Raw genomic sequence first — 24,205 nt, 5'->3', positions numbered from 1 at the left:
AATAGGGTGAAGCCTGCACTATCCCACTGTCAGGAGGAGGAAGGCTTGCCTGCTCTCCGCGGAGAGGCATGGACGGAAACGCTGGTTGAATCCAAAGCATCAACTGTCTTCAAAAGCTCACAAAGAGTGATTGCAATAAATAAGCTCTCCATGTATCAGTATCAAATATCTATGTGCACAGTGCATATTTATTGGTACATATGATTTTCAGTCACACATAAGAAAATTTTAAAGTAATCAGAAAAAAATGGCTTCTCTTTATTCTTCTTGTAAAATATTTCTGATATAGAAACTATAATACTATGGTCATTTAAGATGATGCCAACTAGTTGATTCTTTTTCCTCTCACCCATACAATGTACCCAGGTATTAGAGGATATTTCTAGACAAGACCACAAATCAAATGAAATGTAGGTCTCAATCCTGTGCAACCATGTTTATCTAATCAGAACAGCATCCGGGGTCAGTGGAAATGGTTAGATCACATAGGAAGACAAAACTAGTCTGGATTAATTTTAAAAGATGGCACAAAATTTATAGTATATGGACAGAGGGTAGAAAGTTGGTTGGGGGATGAGCAGAGGGTAGAACTGGAGGAGTTGGGAGAGGGGATGAAAATGATAAAATATAATGTATAAAATCCTGAAAGAACTTATATTATTTTAGAAGAAATTCTAGAGAAAATATGTTTATTATCTCAGTCCTACACAGAAAGCTGATTACCTACAAATTCTCCCAGGGATAAATGAGACAACTGTTCACATTCTGCACATTCTTGCTTTTCCTTCTGTCCGTAGAGAAGATGGATCTCATCACCTGGTCACTACCTTTTCAAGAGCAGTGCATCCCACATTTTAGTCTTTCAGTGCAATATTTTAATTCTTTGAGGGTTATATACATGCCTAAATGTATTTTGATCATGTTTATTTTCCCCTCCCACTAATTCCTTTGTGATCTACCCATATCCCCAAATCCCATTCCTACTTTCTGTCCTTTTTATCTTAATTTTTATTTGTTTCTATAATCCACTAAGTCCACTCGGCATTCTCCATACACACATGGGTGCAGGCTCCCCACTGACCATGGCCAACCTAGCAGGAGATGCGCTCTTACGGAAAACTGGGGACCACTCATTAGCTAGGGGTGGGAACTGTGGAGCCCTCCCCATTGGGCTAGCCTGTTGTCTGGCTTTGATCTTCTGCGAACAACCATGGCCACTGTGAGTCCCTGAGTGCAGCACTCCCGACTCACCTAAAGGACTGTTCCATCCCAGTCCTTGCCGACCACTGGCTCTTATAATCTGTCTACCTTTGGCTCTCCCACCGTTCCTGAACTTTAGCGGGGAGGGTGTGATAGATTTTCCATTGTGGCTGAGCACCTCACACTCACACTTCTCTGCCCTTGGTCAGTTGAGTTTCTGTGTTTCACTACCATACTACAATGAACTTCTCTGCTGAGGTCTGAGAGTTACGTTAATCTTTGGGGATAGAGACATGAATTTAGAGGGCAGTTCGTTCAGCTCATATTCTACTTAAATACTTAGAATTAAAGAGATTTTTATTAAAAAGTATTAAAACCCCATTGGTTTTGGGGAAATGGCACAAGCTGGTTCACACCCAGTATTGTCATGCACTGGATATGTGGGCAATACTCAATCTCTTGTTATAAATGGGTATAGATATTTAGATTGTAGGCTTACTGCAAAGTATAAATGAGCCAAGGCAAGCCAAATACCTGGTACATCGCAAGCTCTTAGTAAATGACAGCTTTTATAGCAGTGTGGGTAAAAGATGGGAAGAGTATCTTAGAAATTGTTGGATCTCATTCTTCTAGGTGAAAACCTGAAACTTAACAACACACACAAAAGTCAATCAGCCTAGCACTGACTCTCTCCTCACCAACCTCCAAATTCTTCCAGTATCATAAAGGAAAATGCCCCAGATTTCTTAGTAAGCAAATATTCAGTGTGAGCCCTAAGGAGCTGCCCAAGCCCATCTCCTCTCCTGCTAGGTGACCCTGAAGTCTGCCATAATTGCAGGATGATTGTTCTGGTAGCCACCGCTTGCAGGACATCCTTCAGGCTCTTGGTCCCCAGAGAAAAGTGTCTCGGCTCCCTCATTCAAAACCCTGTTCCTTTCCCCTCTGACAACTCTGTGAGCATTTTACTTGACCTCTGCATCTGCATCTTTCCTCTTATAGTGAGCTACTTCCTAAGTGGAAGCACAGCTGAGAGCATTCCTATATCTGCCACCATTTCCATCCCCCAGCTCTAGCCACAAAGATGTGGAGAACAGCTGGGAGTGCACATGTTGGAGATGAGGGTTGGGAAACAGTTGTGATGTTGCAGTTAAGTTCTTTGTTGTTGTTGGATGTTCAAGACAGGATTTCTAAACTCACTTTGTAGACCAGGCTGGCCTTCAATTCACAGGGATCTATCGGCTTCTGCCTCCCAAGTGCTGGGAATATAGGCATGTGTCACCACAATCCAGCTTATAGTTAAGTTCATATACATGAAAATATAGCCCCAAATCATAGAGGTAGGAGGCTTTTTGAGACCCAGAGAGAATTCTGAGGGGACCAGGATGAGAATAAGATGATGCATGTATGCTGTGCTCAACTGATGATCTTATCTTTCATTTACTTATATATCGTGTTCATGCTTATTCTATTATTACATCACTGTGTAAGTATGTGTTTAAGCCTTCCTTGTTTCTATATTGGTTAAAGTCTATTTATTGTTTGGCAATCCCACAGACATTCGAGATCTGTGTTCTATTAGGTATTGCAGAACCTCTTGGTAGCTAATATGCATGGCTTTTATGTCCCAGAAAACCTCTTCTTTCTTCTTTCTCTCTGACCCTCTTCACTCACTTCTTCTCTTCTTCCCTCCGACACAGGGGCCTTGGGTCTTGCTCATTCCCGTCCCTCCATCTTCCCCTGCTCCCATCACAGACACGATTTTGTCCCTTCCCACTCTATTGTGGTGCTGCTGAGCTGCCACAGAGTGAGTGATGTGGGGGAGAGGAAAGCGAGCAAAGTATGACCTGGAGATGGGAAAAAAAGAAACTAACATCTTTAGGGAAAAAAAAATGAGTGACGGGTAGGACTGAAATATGAGACATTGTCAGAGACCCAAAAATGTCCAAAAACAAAGACTAAAGTAATATAAATGCTTGGCTGTGAATTAAAGAAGGAAAAAGAATTAATAATCTGTCAAAATATGTGAAAATGTCTTCTCTCCTCACAAGAAAGATGAATGAATGCCCATGACTGGTGCTGGAAGTTCCCTTAACTGGAATTGAGTTGCTCAGTGTATAGGTACACGTATACACAGACATGCTGAAGTTTCTGGCAACTTCTAGTCTCTGGAAAACGGTGAAGGTAAACAATCAAAATCTCACCAAAGAAATATCCCCCTCAGATATTTTTAAAGACAAGCCCTTGGTCAAGACCAATTAAGTAAGCCGATAATTTGCTTCCCTTTCAAAATAGTGAGCAAGTGTTATTTGTTCAGATGGAGTCAGCTTTCTATTAAAAAGTGCTGCACTCACAGAGAAGTGCATGCTACCTTGGGCCATCAATTATTTTCTCTAAGCTAAGTATGTTTTGGAGATCAGCAAGGGCATTAAAATTCTATAATAAGGAATATTGGTTTTTCTTAGTAAAGAGAACCATGTGATCATTGTTTAGTTTGAGAACTTGAGCTGCTGGTAACTGCCAAGTTCAGGTGACTGAATACTAGCTAGCTGCAGAAGTGGCTGGCAAAGGGTAATTTTTCTTTTCTTTTTGCCATTTTGGCGAGTGCAGGACCAATATTCTTTCTGCCAACAATATAAGGATTTGCTTGTACGGACCTGAGTATTTTGGCACCACGTATTTGTATCCCACTGAGTTGTTGATGCCTCTTGCAGATTAGCATCCCTGGGAAGAACCAGCTGGCCTTCAATCCAGCTTGTCCCTAGCTCACACAGTGTTTTCCATTGGTCATTGTCTGGGAGATTTTAGCATGGCAGACAGGAAATAGGCATCAGAACCAGAAAGAGAAACTTATATTGTGAGCATTCTTGGCATTTCTTATTAACTAAGCGAAACACAAGTCTAAGTGAATCCATAAACACAAATTCAGTTGAGCAGTGTTACACAAAACAGCACGGAGACTAATGATGAAAGATGTTTCCATTTTAACACACACATAAACATTTTAGGGTACCCAAGGGTAAGATTAACAAAATACATAAGATTTTTATCGAGAGTTTTAGAAGGTTTATTGAATAGCATACCAGATAATTTAGCTAAATAAAATAACTCATGCAGGAGGTTATGAATAACCAATATTTTGAGACTATACATTATCTGGAAGTTAATTTATAAATTTACTACAGCTCCAAACAAAACCCCAACAATTTTTCTTTCCTGTGGAGATCAAATGTAGGGCCTCCTACATGGTCCACCCTCAGCCACTAAAATCCCAATTTCTTAGGATTAAAATGCATTGATTCTAAGACTCTCATGGGTTAATGAAAACACAAGGAGCCAGTAACTTAGAAGGAATTATAAAATGATGCTGATGATGAGTCATAAAAAATATATTATAAGGGCTGGAGAGATGGCTCAGAGAGTAACAACCCTTACTGCTCTTGCAGAGGACCCAGGTTTGGTTCCTAACACTCACACCTTCTGCATCTTAAAGCCTAGGGTATCCAACACATTTTTTCTGGCCTTCATGGGCACTGTATGCATGTGGTACATCTATGTGCCTGTAGTGATGATTCATTAGTATTTTAATAAATAAAGCTTGCCTGAAGATCAGAGAGTAAAACAGCCCCATCGATCAGCCTTACAAACCAGGGAAATCATAAACACCTTTAATCCCAGTAGCCACAGTAGTTTGCCATAGAAACCAGGTGATAGTGGTGCATGCCTTTACTCCCAGCCCTAGAGACGGGAGGAGACGGCTCTCACACACAGTCTCATTCTGAGATTCCTGGAGACAGGATCACCATATCAGACTGAAGTAGAGATAAGAGCCAGTGGCTAGCTGTTTTGCTTTTCTGGCCTTCACGTTGAACCCCAATATCTGTCTCTGGATTTTTATTAATCATGCTAGACATACCTGCAGGCAAAGCACTCATGTACCTCATACACATAAAATAAATAAATCTTGAAAATGTATATTATAGAATTGTGATAAGTAAAACTATGAGGCATTGTAACAGCGAAGCAAGAAAGACAGGAGAAGGGGGGGGAAGAAGGAGGAGGAGGAGGAGAGGAAGGAAGGAAGGAAGGAAGGAAGGAAGGAAGGAAGGAAGGAAGGAAGGAAGGAAGGACGGAACTCCATATCCACTCTTCCCTTCCTGTCTGGAGAGGGAGGCAGTTGAAAACATATGTCCAGATCCCCTGGCAGTGAGAAGTGTAGTATTGACTTGAATCCCACCTCTCAGATGTGCTAGAGCAGTATGACAAAGAGGCCACTTTCTGCACACATCGTGGCTGCTTCTGCAGAAGAGTCAGGCAAGTGGATCATTCACCTGCAGGAGGCAATGGATGCCTTTGCCCTAATTGCATGGGTTTTGAAAATCACTCCCAGCAGGAGAAGATGCACTATTTTTGTTATGGTGGGCCTTGAACTAGGCTCATGCATGGTAAGCACACTGCTGACTGAACTGTACCCTCAGTCCCTGGAAGAGAAACTTCTGGGTTCGTCCTTTTGATGACCAGCTTTGAAGCATAAGGTGTCCGTTTATGACAATCTGAAGTAGAACAGGCCGTTCCTCAGTGGACACTCAGCTTTCCTATGCCTTGTGTGCTGAGTGTATAAGGTGTTGATTCAGTGCCGCCAATCATTCTCTAAGCTGCCAATTTGTTTTAAATCTCTCCCCAGTCAATATTCATTTTTAATGATGCACATCAATTCATTCAACATATAGATGCTTGTTAAAATCATGTACAGTCTACAGTTTACGTAGAGACAGAAAAATAGAAAGTCAGATGTTAACCATGGAACTCCCAGGGCAGCTGGAACTCTGGTCAATGGGAAAGCTCTCACTTCTCATTGTCATTACCACATCTGTTGGGCAGGGGACCAACAAGAGAATATCCAAGAGCAGATGAACAGTGGCTTACATTGTAATTCCCTAAGTGCCTTGTCAAGTCCATTTACCCAAACGTCACCGTCCCTAGTGCTAGCATGTTCAAAAGGACCTACCCACTGTGGATTACAGATAGCAGTCAGTTTAAAACTCAACCAGTGGTAAATCTACTGAGTGAAAGTGCTAAGCATGAGTAAACAAAAATGATATTTTAAAAACACAGAAATCCAGGATTTATCAGAATTTCACAGTAAATAAGAAATTGCATCTCCCCAACTTTTCAGACAGAGCTGTGGGATGATAATATTCATTTTAATATATGCATTAGGGAAATTTTCCAATATTTGTTATTATTTCTGTCAGACTGCCTCCTCCTGTCCACAGTACCACAGCTGTTCAGTAGCAACAAAACACACAAACGTTTATATTAACTATAAACTGTTTGGCCTATTATCTCAGGCTTATTATTAACTAGCTCTTACAACTTAAATTATTTTATAATTCTTGTCTGTGTTAGCCACATGTCTTGGTGCCTTACTCAGTGAGGCATTCTCATCTTGCTTCCTCTGCATCTGGCTGCTGCTGCAGACTGAGCCTTGCCTCTAGCCAGCATTCTCCTATTCTGGTCAACCCACCTAAACTTCCTGCCTGGTACTGGCCAATCAGTGTTTTATTAAACCAATACAAGTGACAAATCTTTACAGGATATAAGAACATTATCCCACAATACTTCCCCCTTTTTTTCTTTTCAAAAGAAGAACTCTTAATCTAATCTCCTTTGTTTAGTTTGTTTTTTTCCTGACTATTATCCATAACAACTTGTAAGCAACATTCTAAACAAAGGCAAACATCCATAATCAATGTTTTGAGAGTGTGGGTGTAGTTTTCTAGGCTACTTCCTGCTGATTGGGGGCACTGATAATCTTATAATGACCCGAAGATGATTTAGGATTATGATCAAGTCCTGACTAGAGAATTCTTTGAGGCTTGGTCATCTCAACCAGTAGTCTTGATGTTGTTCTAGATGCAGAACTCAGAGGAAACTGCAACAGAGGTGCTCTGAAAAAGATCATCTGAGCCATCTGCTCCTATCAGAGATTTCTCAGGGGGTCTTCCTCGATCAAACTTTATTTTTCTTAACCCAGAATGAATCCACAGCCTCTCATTTCTGTGGAAACAAAACCAAAACCTCTTCTCCAAAGTAGCATATCTTTTGAGTTATGTTTTGAATTCAAGGCATTTTCAAAATATATAGGTTAAATTAATCCAGCGGCGTTTATAATCAAATATCTTTTTTTAGCTGTTGTTCCTTGCTCAGTGGTCAAATAATTCAAAAACAACACAACAACATACAATGTCCAGACTCTGTGTGTTTTCCATCTTTATGTGACTTTTAAAACCCTATTTCTTTTATTTTTATTTTTAAGTTTTGGTTTTTTGAGGTAAGATTTCTCTGTGTATCTTTGTCTTGAAACTCAGCATAGCTAGCTCAGTCAGTAGAGCATGAGATTCTTATTCTCAGGGTGGTGGCTTCAGGGCCCCACATTGGGTGCCACCCTCTTGTCTCTTTCGTGTCATGTGTTCGCTCAGTGTCACACCATGGCTGCCTGCCCCTGGTAATGTCTGCACTCCCTACATCCTCTGTGTCAGTACAACTCTGGGCTCGAGGAAATGGTGACATTGATCTATCTCAGACCAAAGAGTAGATTGAACAAGGCCTGCTGAGAGCTTGGGTAAAGGAAAAGTATTCAGAATAGTCAATGCCTGCTTAGAACTGTGCTTTTTTCCAGAAGCACAAATGGAAGAAAATCAGCACTCCATGTCTCGTGGCCTTCACGCACCTGGAGGCTACCACTTCTCCAGCAATACGGATCACCAGCTGTCTCCAAACTGTTAAGTGCAGCTCCAATATCGTTTTGTTTTTCTGTTGGCTTTAGAAAAAGGGGTGTCCTTGCAGGTTTCCTTTTGGGATACTAGTACAAATGTTGTTTAATCTCACAACAGCCTTTACCCCAGCAATGCGTGTGAGGACCTGAAATCTGCTTGTGACTTTGAAAGACAAAATTTCTGATACTGAATGATCCTTGCCTTTTTGAGACACAGTTAGTTTCATTGAGATGCATTGTTCTTGTGATGGAATAGTATATTAATTTAGCACAAATACATATTTATGTTTAGCTTTCTGCATAAAATTGTTTATTATGTCATTTTTCTTCTGTGAAGTTTTTGCCTGATTTTATGTCTAAGGACTTCTGATCTCATAGTTAGTTATATAATTCACTGTGATTTTAACATTACAAACGTTATTGTAGATGATTTGTGTTGCTCTGTTCCTTGACTTTATCTAATTGTCTGTACAAAATCACCTTTTGCCTGATGTCTTTGTAGAAATGTGGTTGGTAGTTTACTCTTAATTATAGTCACAGTATCTTTTTATTAACTTACATAAAATATCAATTTTATCTAGATTTTAAATATATTTCATCATCATAATCTCATACTTCTATTTTTAATTTATTTTTTTACTTTCTATTATGGATATACCTATTATTTTTTTGTTCTTTTTCAGTTTTTCCAAGGGTTTGCCTACTGTGATAATTGTTATAATGAATCACATTTTTGCAATGATTGATTTTTACCCTTATACTCTGTAATAATTTCATAATTGTTTTGATTTTCTTTTCCTTTTAAAAACTTCTTAAGTTAAACACTTACTCATTTTTATATTTTGATTTGTTAAAATGATTGATAGATGGTATTTCTATAATCATTACTTGGAATCTTTAGGTTTTCTATTTAGATTTTCTTTTAAATCTTCAAGTTATTTATAAACATGCATTGGTTCCCAACTGGGAAGAGTTGATGGCAAATTAATGAGCTTTCTATAAAAAAACGATACTTAGTTGTACATGGTAATTTTTTAGCCAAATTATATGTTTATTTATATTATATAGTCTGTAACTATAACTTGGTCATATAATATTTCACAGTGAATGTCATAGATATAGTGACCACCTATATAAGCTAATTTAATTTTTGTTTAAGCTGCTGCTGTAACATGGGTAAGGTACAGAGCTTCACTACCCTACTCCTTACCCCCAATAGACAAGAGGAATTCTACAAGGGCTTCTGTAGGGAGAATATTTAGGCTAGTATCAAAAGCAGAATTGACTGTGGAAGAGGGATGCCATCAACCCAACTCAAACAGTGGTTCCCACATGGCAGAGAATTCTGGAAACTGAGTGCAGATGCCCATCATGGTATCTATGACATTATGGCTGGAGTAAGTCACACTGGTGACTTGGACTTTGAAGACAGGTCTAGATATTCCCTTAAACACAGCACATCATGACACAGTTTAATGTGTACTGCCCCCCCCCCCCCCCAGTGTATATGACCAAACTACCAAGGCAATACATCCAAGGAGTATGGGGCTCAGGGGGTTGTAAGGAGTCTTATTCTTGAAGCTGTCTGCCACTTTTGGCCTTCCTAGGACTCAGAGACTGAGCCACATATACCCATAGTTGTTTCTCATGCCACCAACAACCCCCCCCACACACACACTGCTTAGAGGCTCATGCCCTTTTAAAGTTTAGGTTTTATTTTCTTAACTTGTTTGAACAATTAAGCCACAGGCTCTATTTTTCTAGAGAGGCAAGATGTTCTTTTCTTCCTTTCAGTAGCCAAACAGCCAAAGCAAGTTATAGCTTTTTTCCTCAGTGCTTCAGTAGCTTCTTGTAGTGTATCCATCAAAACACTTCTACAATGTCACCTTTCTGAGTGTCTTACTGAAACTGCAGCGAGAACTGGAGACCTTGATAGAGTCAAACCAGATATAACTCGCTGCTGTTCCCTGCCTGGAAGGAGGCTCTTACTTACCTCCCTCGATTCTTTGTAACTTTGCCCAGTTCAGACCTGGAGATCTGCCCAGTGTCTGCTACAATCCTATGTGGTTGAGACTGTGGATTTTAAATAATGTTGCTGTTCATAAGGGAACCGAGGAAATAATGGCATGCTGGCAGTCCCGATGTGCTGTGAACACAGGTGATATTAGTATTATCCAGGGAGGAAATCTGAAACTTGGTAGTCTCCTGAGTCTCTCATGTTAAAGTTTGAGCAGATTCAATTATGAAAGGGATTTGGGAGTGATTAAGGGAATACAGAAGGGCCACTGTGCTCAGACTTCTGGGTCTGGGAGACCTTTCTCCGGCCTCCATGACTGTGTCTCCTTCATGATATCTCTGGAAAAAAAAAAGAAAAAAGCTGAAAAATCATCTTAAAAGGCAAGGTAAGGACGCATGTGTGGGGAGAAAGAGGTAAAACTCATTAAGACAAAATTGTTCCCAAAAAATAAAAACTAGGAAGAGGTAAAACTTATTAAGACAAAATTGTTCCCAAAAAAAAAAAAAAAAACCAGAAGACAGGTTCTGCACCCAGTCTAGGAGCTATTTCTGAAGTAGGAAATATTTTAAAAATTCAAGTGATTTGGTAGCCAAAATGAAAATAATGTAGCTATAAAAATGCAGTTTTAGTTCACAGAATCATCAAACTAAGTACCGTATAAAACAAGTTTAGGGGATATCCATGAACAGTCATTTAAGAACTGATTAGAAGTAGAGAAAAATGAAATTCTAAAGTAGGGGTAAATTGAGTAATAAAATAGTCTTAAATGCAAGTTTGTTTTTGCCCACCCACCACCCAGAGTCCCTCTGGGGACCTCTGTGTCCTAAGCCATAGTTTGGTCCTGGGCTGGTAGTGGTCTTGGGTGCTAGGGCACGGTCAGGTCAACTGCATGTTCATGCATGCACACTGACCACTCAGAACTCTTCCTAGGGCCTAGTTGCATAGATTTCACAGTTTCCAGACACGTCTGAGTGGGCAGGGTTTCTCTTCCACTCAGGTTCTGCACCCAGTCTTCTGTCTGTGCCTACTCTCAGTGCTCTTTCGCCCAGACTTCAGCGAGAACAGAGAAGACACATCTCCTATGGTGTCCAAGGGAGACAAACTGCGTGTCCCTGCCGAGATGCTCATCTTCTGTGGTGACCACTGAAGACAGACTGTGTGTCCCTGCCGAGAGGACTAGGACTATGGATGCCAGCTCTGTCCCCACTGTTTTCTCACCCTAGTTGGAGGCTGTAGGATGCACTGAGCTTCCAAGCGTATGTGTTGGCCCAGAAGCTTGAAGAATAAGGTGCGGTGTCCAAGGTTATCCCAAAACTCAAAAGCCAAGTGCAGGAGTTGTCGGCAGCATGAATTTGTCCTGCAGTTCCTACTTCCTAATGAAAAGGCGATGAAGACCTCAGAGGCCCATGTCAATGCCCCTCACCCCTCCTGAAGGCATGTGAGGACAGCAGCAGTCTAAACAGAAGAATGCACGACAGGCTTCAGCACACATTCTGAGCTCCCTCTTGTCCCAAATTCTGTGCCCAGATGGATCATGTTCTAGGCCCAACTCTGTTGCTGTGATAAAATATTCCAGCAAGAATCATAATCTAGGGAAATAACGGGGCGTTTTGCCTCTAATTCCAGGTTTCAGTCCATTATTGTAGGGAAATCAAGGCAGAAACTTAAGGCATTGTGTTCACAGTCTAGCAGAGAGAGAAAGAGGGATTAAGGGTGAATAATGAATGAATGATGGATGGATGAACCCTTGTGTCCTTAGTACTTAGCTTGCTTTCTCTATGCTGTTCAGGGCCCAGCTCATGAATTGCGCTGCTCACATTTAGACTGGGTCTTCCCATCCTAATTAGCAACCAAGACAGTCCCCTTACAGACACTCCCCAAACCTGATCTAGAAAATTCCTCATTGAGACTCTCCTTCCAAGTTTTTCTAGGTTGTGTCAAATTGACAGTTTAACCAGCAACCTCATGTACGGACAGGCATTTCCAGAATCACTACAATGGTGTCCCTGGGAGGCATCAGCCACCATGGCGGCATATTCAGGACCCTCAGTACCATTATGGCATTTCAGAGGCAAGAGGAGTGTCAGCATGATTCTCTGGGTCCTCCTTGGGAGCCATCAGCAACAATGTGGCAGTATGCACCTGTGCTTATTGCTACTCAATAGAGGCTGAAGAATAGCCATGGGACTTTGCTCACACGTAATTTAAACATCTTTTTATGACTCCGTGTAAGAGGCAGAGGAGGGACAATGCCCAGTCCCTCCTCTCAGAGATCTACAAGAGCTGAACAGCAGAGGAAAAATAAAGCCAGTAAAATACTGCATTTCAATTTTGTTTAGTTTTCTGTGGCTCTAGAAAAGGGCAAGGCATCAGAAGATAACTTAAAATGACAGTAGCCTGAAGTCCACAGTGGAGATGAAGCCCGACATGACGTGAAGATGCTGTCTTACTGCCCTGGCCTTCAGCTGTCCGCCTCGCCTGCAGATTCTCTCCCTGGAGCGAACACTGATACAGTATCATCCTCCTCAACCCTTCTGCAAAAGAGAGAGGAGTGCCATACCTATAGATGAGTCAGAAGAGGCAAAAGGTCCTAACAAAATTGATCAGGGCTGCTAACATGAGCACTTAGAAACCTCGAAAGGAATCCCAATGATCTGCCTTGAGAAAGAAAAGCATATCCTCCTAACGTTTTCTGTTATTCCCTGTTAAGTCCTGGATGAAAGTTTTTGATTCAGTGATGGGCCGCAGAGTGGGTGTGGGGGCGTGTTCGTGGAGTTGAGAGTGTGGTCCGAAGGACAGCTCTTTCTCACAAACACCGAACAAAGAAACAGATCATGAACAAGAAAAACGTGCATGTGTGATCATTGTCTTAAAACGCTGCATAAAATTCAATCTCAAGCATTTAGGAGCCAGTTAATACTTAAAAGTTGAGAAGAGAATTAGCTCATTGCCAGTCAGTAAATAATGAGACTTATTATTAAGAAAAAGAATAAAAAGCAATTTATGAGACAAAGCAGGGAAGAAAATATTATTAAGCTAATCCTGGAGAAAAATGACTTGATCTATGTAGAAAAATGTATGAATACAATATACAGAATATAAGATGAATTCCTAAATTGACATCAAGTTCAGAAGCCTGGGGCTTAGCGAGCCTGTCTAACTTCTTTTTAATATAAAAGAGACAGGATCGGCCCTAGAATATTCTTCCACAGGCAATTATACGTTCCACTTGACTGTTAGGCAGCTGTCAGTATCAGAATGACACTATGAAAATGGAAATCTTAAAAAAAAAAGTCCTGTTTATATTGATAGAAAAAACTCCACTAACCAAGAGAAGTGAAAAAAGCATAATAACGATGGAATATATGAAGAGCAGGCCACGAACAGAGCTCTTTATTACCCTCAAGTTTCCCCAGGAAGTTTCTGATATAAAGAAAGCCAGACTGAACCTGTGCTGGAAGGTTACAGGAAGTACCGGTTCAATCAGGAGAGCCCGGGCTGGCCCCTCCCCTCCTCCTTTGTAGTAACTGGAAATCTACTCAGGAGGACTTAGAGGGGCGCACATCTTGTCCTGTTGTCCTCATAGCATCGAGCAAGGAAGGGAGACAAAAGGGCAGGCTTGCAATGGTCTGTACCAAGCCCTGCCTCGCCAGCCCCTAAGCTCCTACCTTGCCAGCCCCCAAGTCCCTGCCTCACCAGCTTGGGACCTTTCTATACTTGCTAACTTTGTCCGTCCCCAGTGTCCAAGAGTCTGATGCTCTGGAAGCTCCTGGGAGCACATTCTAGGTTCTCCCCCTTTACTTTACTAACAACCCTTTCCTAGAGAAGTCATCAATCTTTTCATCATCATACGACACAAGTTGGCCTTGGAGGCAAAGTGGTGTGAAGGACTGAGTCCTCAGTTGTTCTCGAGACTGCATGACCACTGGTAGGAAGGTGGAGGTAACGACATTCACAATACCGTAATGACACATTTCTAGAGCCCTGTCAGTTGGGTACATGGTTTAGACCATTATGAGACTGAGTTTGGGTTGTTTACAAACACGACAATGAGCTTCATTGTTATATGGACTTGCTATTGTTTCTAATGATTGGTTAATAGGTCAGGTTACCTGGAAAAGAGGACCTGTTTGTAAAAGCCAAAGTCTGCATTGGCACCAAGCTCCTTACATTGATGATGGGTAAGGATGAGCCCTTCCTTCATCATTCATACACAGACACAAAGCTTTCTCAAAACTGCGAATGGAGAGCCCTGTTAGTAAGAGGAGGAGAGCCAGCAAACAGCGCACACCCTTCCCACTTTCCTCCTGACCTTCCCTCCTTTCTTCTTTGGCATCTCTCTCCTCACATCCCATGCCCTGCCACGGAACTGTTGTCAAGGAAAGGAGTCCCTGACCCCTGGAACCACTTCCTCTTTACTATGTCACCACAAAACAGAATGACTAGGCAACATCCGTGGCCAGGCTTCACGGTTGGCTATGCCCATGGGTCACATGTGGTCATTCCTGCTCCACTGTGGCACAATCATGGGGTATAGGAACAGAGCCTGGGGTTTCGTCTTAGGTCAGGTGACATTTCCATTGCTCTACTGTGGTACAATCATAAGGTATAGGAACAGAGCCTGGGGTTTCATCTTAGGTCAGGTGACATTTCCATTGCCCCTCCTCACAGTATGTGACCTGATCATTCAACCTCGTCATATGCTACATTTTCCATCCCTTTGCCACCAACCTCCCTCATCTGATATGGTTGCATAAAGACCCCTCCCATCTCTACCACCAGAGAAAATCAAACAGTGTGTAAGTTTTAATTAAAAACCGTGAAAGTCTTAATGAAAAGTGATTATATCCAATCTAGTTCTATGACAGAACCCCTTCCTTCCCTCCCTCCCTCCCTCCTTCCCTCCCTCCCTCCCTCCTTCCCTCCCTCCTTTTTTTATTTTGTTCACTTCACGCTTTGTTTCGGGATGTAATATCACAATGGCCTGTTACCCATGTTCTCAGCCTGTTGTCACTTGCTTCCAATCACAAACTTTAAAGAACAGCAGGGAGCATGTCTCCATGTGGTCCCCGGAACAGTGGCACACAGAGGCCATTGTTCAAGGGATGAACATGAACAGCAGAGTCCAGAAAAAGCTGCCTCCCCAGGCCTCTTGCTCTCACACTGGACTGTTCACTAGCCAAGGGACATTTAGGAAACATTTATTGTTTCAGGGTCTAATCAGAATGCTCCCAAGCTATTTCCTTCTTTGTGTTATGTCTTGCAGTAGCTGTGGGATTTGAGCAAGGGGCAAAGGAGAAAGGAGGCTGGGGTGGCCATAAAAGAATATACACGGGGAACTTTACTGGAACAGAGACAAGATTCTGCGTGGATTCTACCAAGTGCGTCTCCTATCAACACAATGCTCTCTCCTTCCCTCCCTTCTTTCCTCCCCCCTCTGCCTTTCTGCTCTTCTCTTTTATTCTTTTTTCCATTCTTGGCTTTCTCTCGATCCATTTAACTTGGAACAATCACCATAGAGAAAGCTTACAGCAACGAAGACATAATTACACAGAGAATGCAAGGAGGAGCCCTCGGTGAGAATTTCTGTAGGGAACGCAGGTGGCATTGTTCTTTCAGATACTCCTTCTCACCTCACCTTGAAAAGAAAGCCCGATCAGAACAGGGACCAGCTTTCGCTGGCCCGTCTATCTGTTTAGCCATCAGCGCCTTGATATATGCATATGTGAGGTAACGCAAACAACCCTTCTTTGTTTCCCTCGAAGATATCTAAGCAAAGTTTCAAGTAGCCAATTAGCTTTTTGACCTAAGCTTTGTTGGCTGCAGAAAGCCCAGATCCCAGGAACATTCGGTTCTCAAGGCGTTTGGATCTCGGAAGAAATGTTCGCTGCCAGCACCAATCAGAATAGCTGCCGGTTGTTAATTCTTCTTCACAACTGGCGGCCATTCCCAGCACCGTTGCAGAGGCAAGGTCCATCTCTGCACCTGTCTATCAGAGGATGTGCAGGAGAGCAGTGTGGGCTACATCTGTAGATCCTTGTAACCACGGCGAGAAAGCAGGAGGAGGACCCCACACTCCTGCACATGGGCAGTGAGGAAGTCTACAGGGAAGAAAAGGCAGGAGAGGCAGGGCTTCTTTCTCATCCGTGGATACTAAGTCACCAATGAGAGGCCATTTGCAAAAGGATATTCAGTGTCCAAAGGCAGAATCTGCACATCTTTCATGAAACCTTAGTGTAATCCTCAGGTGAGTCATCTCTAGAGTATGTGGATTGGTTTTTCCTTTGCCACCCAAGTTCAAGCTTCTTACTGAAGCCAACAGGAAAATGATATTGATAGAGAGTCAGAATGTATCATTCTGATTGTACTTACAGAGCCACACATCTAGTTATATGTGTCCACGAGTCTCTGTCTTCCATTGCTTATTAGTGTGTAAAATCTTGGGGTATTGTTTTATACATATATGTTATATATGTACACATTATATATTATTTTTATTGGTTATCAGTTTGTTTCTTACAAACAGCATAGCTGAGTGAGTAGGAATGAATTCTGGTAACGAATAAAGATTTCAGTATGTCTTACATTTTTGGTTGTGAGCCTGGCCTTTAATGGCTGATCCACCTCTCCAGCCCTTTCTGTTTGTCTTAGGGCAGGAATTCATGAAGTCAGATTGTACATACTTCTATTTCGAATTTGTAGATGTGGTGACTTTTTTCTGAGACCTAAAGCAGGAAGTTCTAAGTAAGTGGTCAGATTTAATCAGAAAATAATTGCTTTAAGAAAAATAGGTACGCTTACATTGTTCAAGCATTTAGTATACAGGGGGAACCTGTAATCTAGAGCCCCTTGGTTCCATGTGGAAAGCTGAGTTCCCTTTGCATGGTAATTCTGTTTAATTGCCCCGTGATGATCTTAGCCTAGGCATGCTCTCTGCTTGTCCAGAATTCTTTACATTACTCAATACAATTAACAGTTGAATGTCCTCCTATTTCAGACTGAACGTCTATAATCACCCTCTTTCAACTTCTGTATTTGATCAAACTCTTCTGAATAAATGTATTCATGTTCATTTAAAACTGGAGTGGGGGGTAAAGTGTTTTCTGAAATCTTAGCTCTAGCAAGATGTCTGATGTAGCTGACAGATTAAACAGTCTGAAAGAAAGATGAAACAGAAATATTTTAAATCCAACCAAACATGCTTCAAAAGCATTTCACATCTATTCAGCGATCTTAGCCTCCTCCTGAAGTCAGTTAGGTCAGGTCAAGCAATAGGCATTTGTATATGTATGTGTAGTTCTTCTCTGTGGGTTTGTGTGTGTACAAAAGTGTATGCATGCCTGGGTTTGTGTATGTAGAAAAGTGTATGCATGCCAGTGGAGACAGGAGTCAATGTTGGGTGTCCTCAGTTGTTCTCTGTTTCTCCACTGAAGCTGGAGCTCACTGGCTGTCAGTACACTCCCTAGATCCTTATATCTTCACCTTTGGGTGATGGGATTATAAGCATGTTCCACCCGGTATTTAGTGTGGGTGCTAGAGATCCTTTAGGTAGGCATTCTGATGATTTTCTCTGGATACCTATAGAACCTCATTGTTTCCCAAAGTCCTTTCCTCCAAATGCTCCCGTCGAATGCCTTCCTGAAGTCGATATAAAAGACATAAAAGTGTTTTCCAAATTCTTCATTTTTTTCTTCAGGTTGCCTCAAAGTGAAGATCTGATCAATTGTGTTCCTGTTAGCTCTGAATCTGCACTGGGCCTCTGCTGGCATTTCCTCTGTTCTGCCCTTGATCCTTTGCAGGATAATGGAGGAGATCTTTTTACCATGGTACAATAAATTCATGTCCCTGATTTTCGATAAAGGAGCTAAAAGTATACAATGGAAAAAAAGAGAGCATCTTCAACAAATGGTGTTGGCATAACTGGATGTCAATCTGTAGAAGAATGAAAATAGATCCATATCTATCACCATGCACAAAACTCAAGTCCAAATGGATTAAAGACCTCAATATCAGTCTGAACACATTGAACCTGATAGAAGAGAAAGTGGGAAGTACTCTACAACACATGGGCACAGGAGACCACTTCCTACGTAACCCCAGCAGCACAGACATTAAGGGCAACATTGAATAAATGGGACCTCCTGAAACTGAGAAGCTTCTGTAAAACAAAGGACACTGTCACTAAGACAAAAAGGCAACCCACTGACTGGGAGAAGATCTTCACCAACCCCGCAACTGACAAAGGTCTGATCTCCAAAATATATAAAGAACTCAAGAAACTAGACTGTAAAAAACTAATCAACCCAATTATAAAATGGGGCACTGAGCTGAACAGAGAATTCTCAACAGAAGAAGTTCAAATGGCCAAAAGACACTTAAGGTCATGCTCAGCTTCCTTAGCTATCAGGGAAATGCAAATCAAGACAACTTTAAGATACCATCTTACACCTGTCAGAATGGCTAAAATCAAAAACACCAATGACAGCCTTTGCTGGAGAGGTTGTGGAGTAAGGGGTACACTCATCCATTGCTGGTGGGAATGCAAACTTGTGCAACCACTTTGGAAAGTATTGTGGCGGTTTCTCAGGAAATTCAGGATCCACCTACCCCTGGACCCAGCAATACCACTCTTGGGAATATACCCAAGAGATGCCCCATCATACAACAAAAGTATATGCTCAACTATGTTCATAGCAGCATTGTTTGTAATAGCCAGAACCTGGAAACAACCTAGAATGCCCTTCAATGGAAGAATGGATGAAGAAAGTATGGAATATATACATATTAGAGTACTACTCAGCAGTAAAAAGGAATGACTTCTTGAATTTTGCATGCAAATGGACCGAAATAGAAAACACTATCCTGAGTGAAATAAGCTAGACCCAAAAAGAGGAACATGGGATGTACTCACTCATAATTGGTTTCTAGCCATAAATAAAGGACATTGAGCCTATAATTCATGATCCTAGAGAAGCTAAATAAGGTGAACCCAAAGAAAAATATATAGTCATCCTCCTGGATATTAACCTTCATCAGGCGATGAAAGGAGACAGAGACAGAGACCCACATTGGAGAAACGGACTGAAATCCCAAGGTCCAAATCAGGAGCAGAAGGAGAGAGAGCGCGAGCAAGGAACTCAGGACTGCAAGGGCTGCACCCACATACTGAGACAATGGCGATGATCTATAAGGAACTCACCAAGGTCAGCTGGATTGGGTCTGAAAAAGCATGGGATAAAACCGGACTCACTGAACATAGCAGACAATGAGGACTGCTGAGAAGTCAAGAACAATGGCACTGGGTTTTGATCCTACTGCATGTACTGGCTTTGTGGGAGCCTAGGCAGTTTGGATGCTCACCTTACTAGACCTGGAAGGAGGTGGGAGGTCCTTCGACTTCCCACAGAACAGGGAACCCTGACTGCTCTTTGGACTGATGAGGGAGGGGGACTTGATTGCGGGAGGGGGAGGGAAATGGGAGGCAGTGGCGGGGAAAATGCAGAAATCTTAAATAAATAAATAAATAGTATGGGCATCTGATAATGGAAAAATAAATAAATAAATAAATAAATTCATGTCCCATAATTTGAAGAGATAGGCTGCACAATGATGACATTAAGAAACATCTCCATCTATAGAAGAGAGTAAACTACAGGATACGGTAATGACACCTGAGATACTTTGGTCATGTTATGAGATTAAATGACGAGAGATACCTGAAGATAGCACTGCTTGGAGGAGTGCACAGGATAAGGCGAAGAGGGTGTCTCAAAAACGCTGGATAGACAGCATAAAGGAAGACTGTGGAACCTCGGGTGTGACAATAACACATGCATCTAGGTATGGCCAGGATAGGAACAACCAGAGAACCACCATAAATGGGCTGCCCATGCATGCTTAAGCATTGTCAGGGCATAATGATGATGATGATGATGATGATGATGATGATGATGATGATGATGATGATGATGATGATGATGATGATGATGAAGATCCAAACTCAGGGCTCATGCTTTCAAATCAAGCACTTTCCCATCTTGACAACCTAAATAGAATTTAAAAGTGAATATGGGTAGCAAGAATCTATCTATCTATCTATCTATCTATCTATCTATCTATCTATCTATCTATCTATCTATCTATCTATCATCTATCATCTATCAATTATCTATCATCTTCCTATCTATATCCGTCTCCTGTCTTTAATTTATCTATATCTGTCACCATCTATTGTCTATCCGTATGCCTGTCTTTCTATCATCCATCTTTCTATCATCTCTGTCATCTATCTATCATCTATCATCCATCTATCTATCTATCTATCTATCTATCTATCTATCTATCTATAGAAGGAGCTGCAGGCTGCGTTCCTGCCACCCAGCTCCCAACTGCCTGGCTAGCTTATGCCCCCAAATAACAACACACAAATTGTATTCATTTAAACACTGCTTGGCCCATTTCTATTAAGGTGTGTAGCACCACGAGGTGCGCTTACCAGGAAGATTCTAGCCTATGTCCATCCTGGGTCGGAGCTTCACCCGTCTGCTCTGGGGAGCAGCTGCATGGCATCTGAGCTCACTTCCTCTTCCTCCCAGCATTCTGTTCTGTTTACTCCACCCACCTATGTTCATTAATTAACCAATGACCTTCCTCCACTATCTATCTATCTATCTATCTATCTATCTATCTATCTATCTATCTATCATCTATCTATCATCTATCTATCTATCTATCTATCTATCCCTATCATATCTATACCTATCTATCCCTGATCTATCTATTTTCTGTCTGTATGTCCATAGTGTTTCTTAAGACTGTGAAATGTAGTTCTAATGGGATACTGAGACTACAGAACATGTTTGAAGTCCTGATGAATAGAATAGATTTCATACAGGTAGTTTATTTGACCGAACACAACATCTCTGAAGTCATTTCTGAATAGTAACAGACTGAAAGCAAGGATTCTAAAGTAAGCCTTGAGCTCAGGGCTTCATTCCGTGAAACTTGCTCTAAAGGGTGGTATGCTTTGTACCTTCTGTGCTTAGAGTCTGGATTCTTTCATGGCACTGAAGCAACTTTGGTTTAGACAAACTATCTGCAGTCTAATGTGAGTGGAAGCAGGATTCTCCTGCATAAAGTCTCCTCTTTCAGAGAATTTTCTGGTATTTTTTGTGAGTCCTGGAATTTCATTTGGGGAAGAAGCTAAAGACCCTCTTAACTGCCTATCATTTTAAGAGATACAGGTTCATTGTTTCCCTTTTGGAATGTGTCCTCTATTTGGGTGGGGAAAATCCATTATGAGCAATAAGAATGTTGCAGATCATTTGCTGATTATTGCGGTGTGTGTTAGTGTGTGTGTGTGTGTACAAGCACGTGCACATGTTGGTATCACTTTAGCATTAGAGTGTAAGTTTAAGGTTTGTAGTATTAACAAATAGGTCCTCAGGGAGATGGTGACATGGTAAGTGTTCTGCCACTGAGGATGTGATGAGCCCTCTCATGGAAGGGTTGGGGGACATGATGACATGCATCGTCCATGTATGGAAACGATGAGACCCCTCATGAAAGGGTTGGAAGACATATGACATGCATCAGCCATGCATGAAAGTGATGTGACCCCTCATGGAAGGGTTGGGGGACATGATGACATGCACCGGCCATGGAAGCATCAAAAGCTTCCATCTATGCAACAGTGATCCTTCGCCTGATGTCGCATCTGTTGCCACTTCACTCTAACACCCAGCCTCCAGAACTCGAGAGATAAACTGCACTTGTTCATAAATTGCTCAGTGTAAAGTGTTTGTCTCAGCAGCTGGAAGAGACTAAGACACTCTCCACGAGGTGTGTGCAGCCATGGTCCCGAGATGCGGGCAGCTGCATGTTCCCTTCTGTCATCAGGCAATTCAGTGAGATGGGGACAGTGGCTTTCAGCTCTCCTGACACTTCTGTGGGCATGCCTCCGTCTCAGGGGTCAGTATGATAATGGGCTTGGGGTGAGTCCAGTGATCTTCCATCTCGGGGATCACTATGATAACAAATGCTGGGGTGAGTCCAGGATATTCCATCTCGGGGATCACTATGATAACAGGTGCTGGGGTGAGTCCAGGATATTCCATCTCGGGGATCACTATGATAACAGATGCTGGGGTGAGTCCATGATATTCCATCTCAGGGATCATTATGATAACAGGCGTTGGGGGTGAGTCCAGGATATTCCATTTCGGGGATCACTAGGATAACGGGCGTTGGGGTGAGTCCAGTGTGGCAGCTCTTGCTCATCGTCCTCAGAGAGAGCTCCTGTCATCAGTCCCGAGCTGTTCCATGTCTCCCTCCAACACAACCCTCCTGCATAAGAAAAATAAACTGACAAGTTAACTGACATTAAAAGTTCTTCAAATGCTTTTATCTGCTGCTCTTTCTACCAGATGGCTTGTATTTCACAGTAATAGCATAAAGACCATGGGGAGTTTAGACATGGCCATGACAGCAACTGAGAGATGCTTGGGACATGGGGGTCTCAGTGCTCCTGAGTAAACATGTTAGAGAGGGTGAAGCAGGATTTAAGAACACTTGCTGCCCTTACAGAAGACCTGTTCGCTGCTTGCCCCCAGGACCCACATGGTGGCACACCCTTGTCTGTAACTAATTCCAGGGGCAAGGTTCAACGACCCAAGTGGGATACAGATACGCATATGCAGATGATACATCCATGCACAGAAAATAAAAATTGCAAACAAGAGAGCTAGTCTTCCAGGAACCCCAATTTTTGCATGCATATGGGCTCTAGAGGCGGGCTGCAGTTCATGTGTCATTACTTCTGTGCCTTCCTGTGGATTTATGACACTCTTCCTTATCCTGAAGTTTGGTAGCGGAGGCTCTTCTAGGACATGTCTACACGAGAAAACTTTATGGTATAAAAGCTTCCTAAAAAGTTGCTCATTTTTTCAAGCATTGATTCTGAACCCGTAGCTGCGAGCTTCTGCTCCCCTGCTTGGCACCGTGAGCGCTACAGCGCACTGTCCTCACCTGACCAAGAGAAACCAGCTGGCTTGGAATTATCCCCAGAGGTTTGCAAAAGCAAAGGATGAAAGAGCAGAGGGTGTATTTTTAGACTTTTGTGTGCCTTTAATGAGGAAAAGGGAGTTTTGTACAACACCACGGGGCCATATACTGACAGCAAAGAAGCCTACCTCCATATGGTACCAACTGCCTGCGGCAAGCAGAATTTTAGCACATAAGGAAGAGAGGAGACAGGCGCCTTTGCTGCAATGCTGCCTGTCATTATTTTCTTGCTGGACTTTAGAAGTGGCATGTGGAGAGGAAAACCACAAAGTATGATTTCATGAAGACCCACGCCACGACTTTCAAGCCACCCGAGCTTCTGCAGTGACCACATGTCAGCACTAGGTGTCTGTGAAATGTGACATTATCAAGTTGCTTTTGATTATGAGATAAATTTGAGAAGGAGTTAATTCTCAATCTGAAAGGTGTGTAACAGAAAGGCCTTTATGGCCAGAGCCATCTTGCTGGGTATTGACAGGTGACCTACTTTGTGCAAACCACATAGAACACTTGTGTGTTTGTGGTGTGTTTGGGGGACACTGACTCGTATAACACCCAAGAGAAGTTGACAAAATCAACATGAGATACAGAAAAGCTATGTAACCTAGAAGCACATTATTATTATAAATACAGATGCATCTGGTGCTTTTTCTGTGCATTTGGAGAATGATGCCACGTAGAGACAAATGATCACAGAAGCAGAAATGTATGGGCATGTGACAAGGAACCTAACAGCTGCCGAAAACGTTTGGGGATCCGAATGAAAGAACACCACGAGGAAGAGGGTCAGCAGTCTGAGCAAGGCATCGGAGTTCGGAAGGGTCTAGGTGTGGAAGGCAAACAGATGAGTACGAGCTCTGGCCCTTACGACTGTGGATGACTCACTGTTTCTTCTTCCTTTTTAATTTTGAGACATGTCCTTGCCTTATATCCCGGGCTAGCCTAGAACTCATGATCTAGCCTCAGCATCTCCATCTCCCCAGTGTTGGGATTATAGACCTACATCACCATGCCCCTCCGGGACTCAGAATGTCTAGCCTGATGCACACAAGAGACCCCTGAAGACAGCTGAACCTCTAACCTAAACTTTCTTAAAACATCATGAAACTTGGTTTTATGGCTCTCGGGTGTGCGCTTTGCACGTGATAGTG

Source organism: Chionomys nivalis, chromosome 1 (genome assembly GCF_950005125.1).
Source record: "Chionomys nivalis chromosome 1, mChiNiv1.1, whole genome shotgun sequence".
NCBI lineage: Eukaryota > Metazoa > Chordata > Mammalia > Rodentia > Cricetidae > Chionomys > Chionomys nivalis.
The sequence above is the reverse complement of the archived record's forward strand: the minus strand, read 5'-3'. Positions refer to the sequence as shown.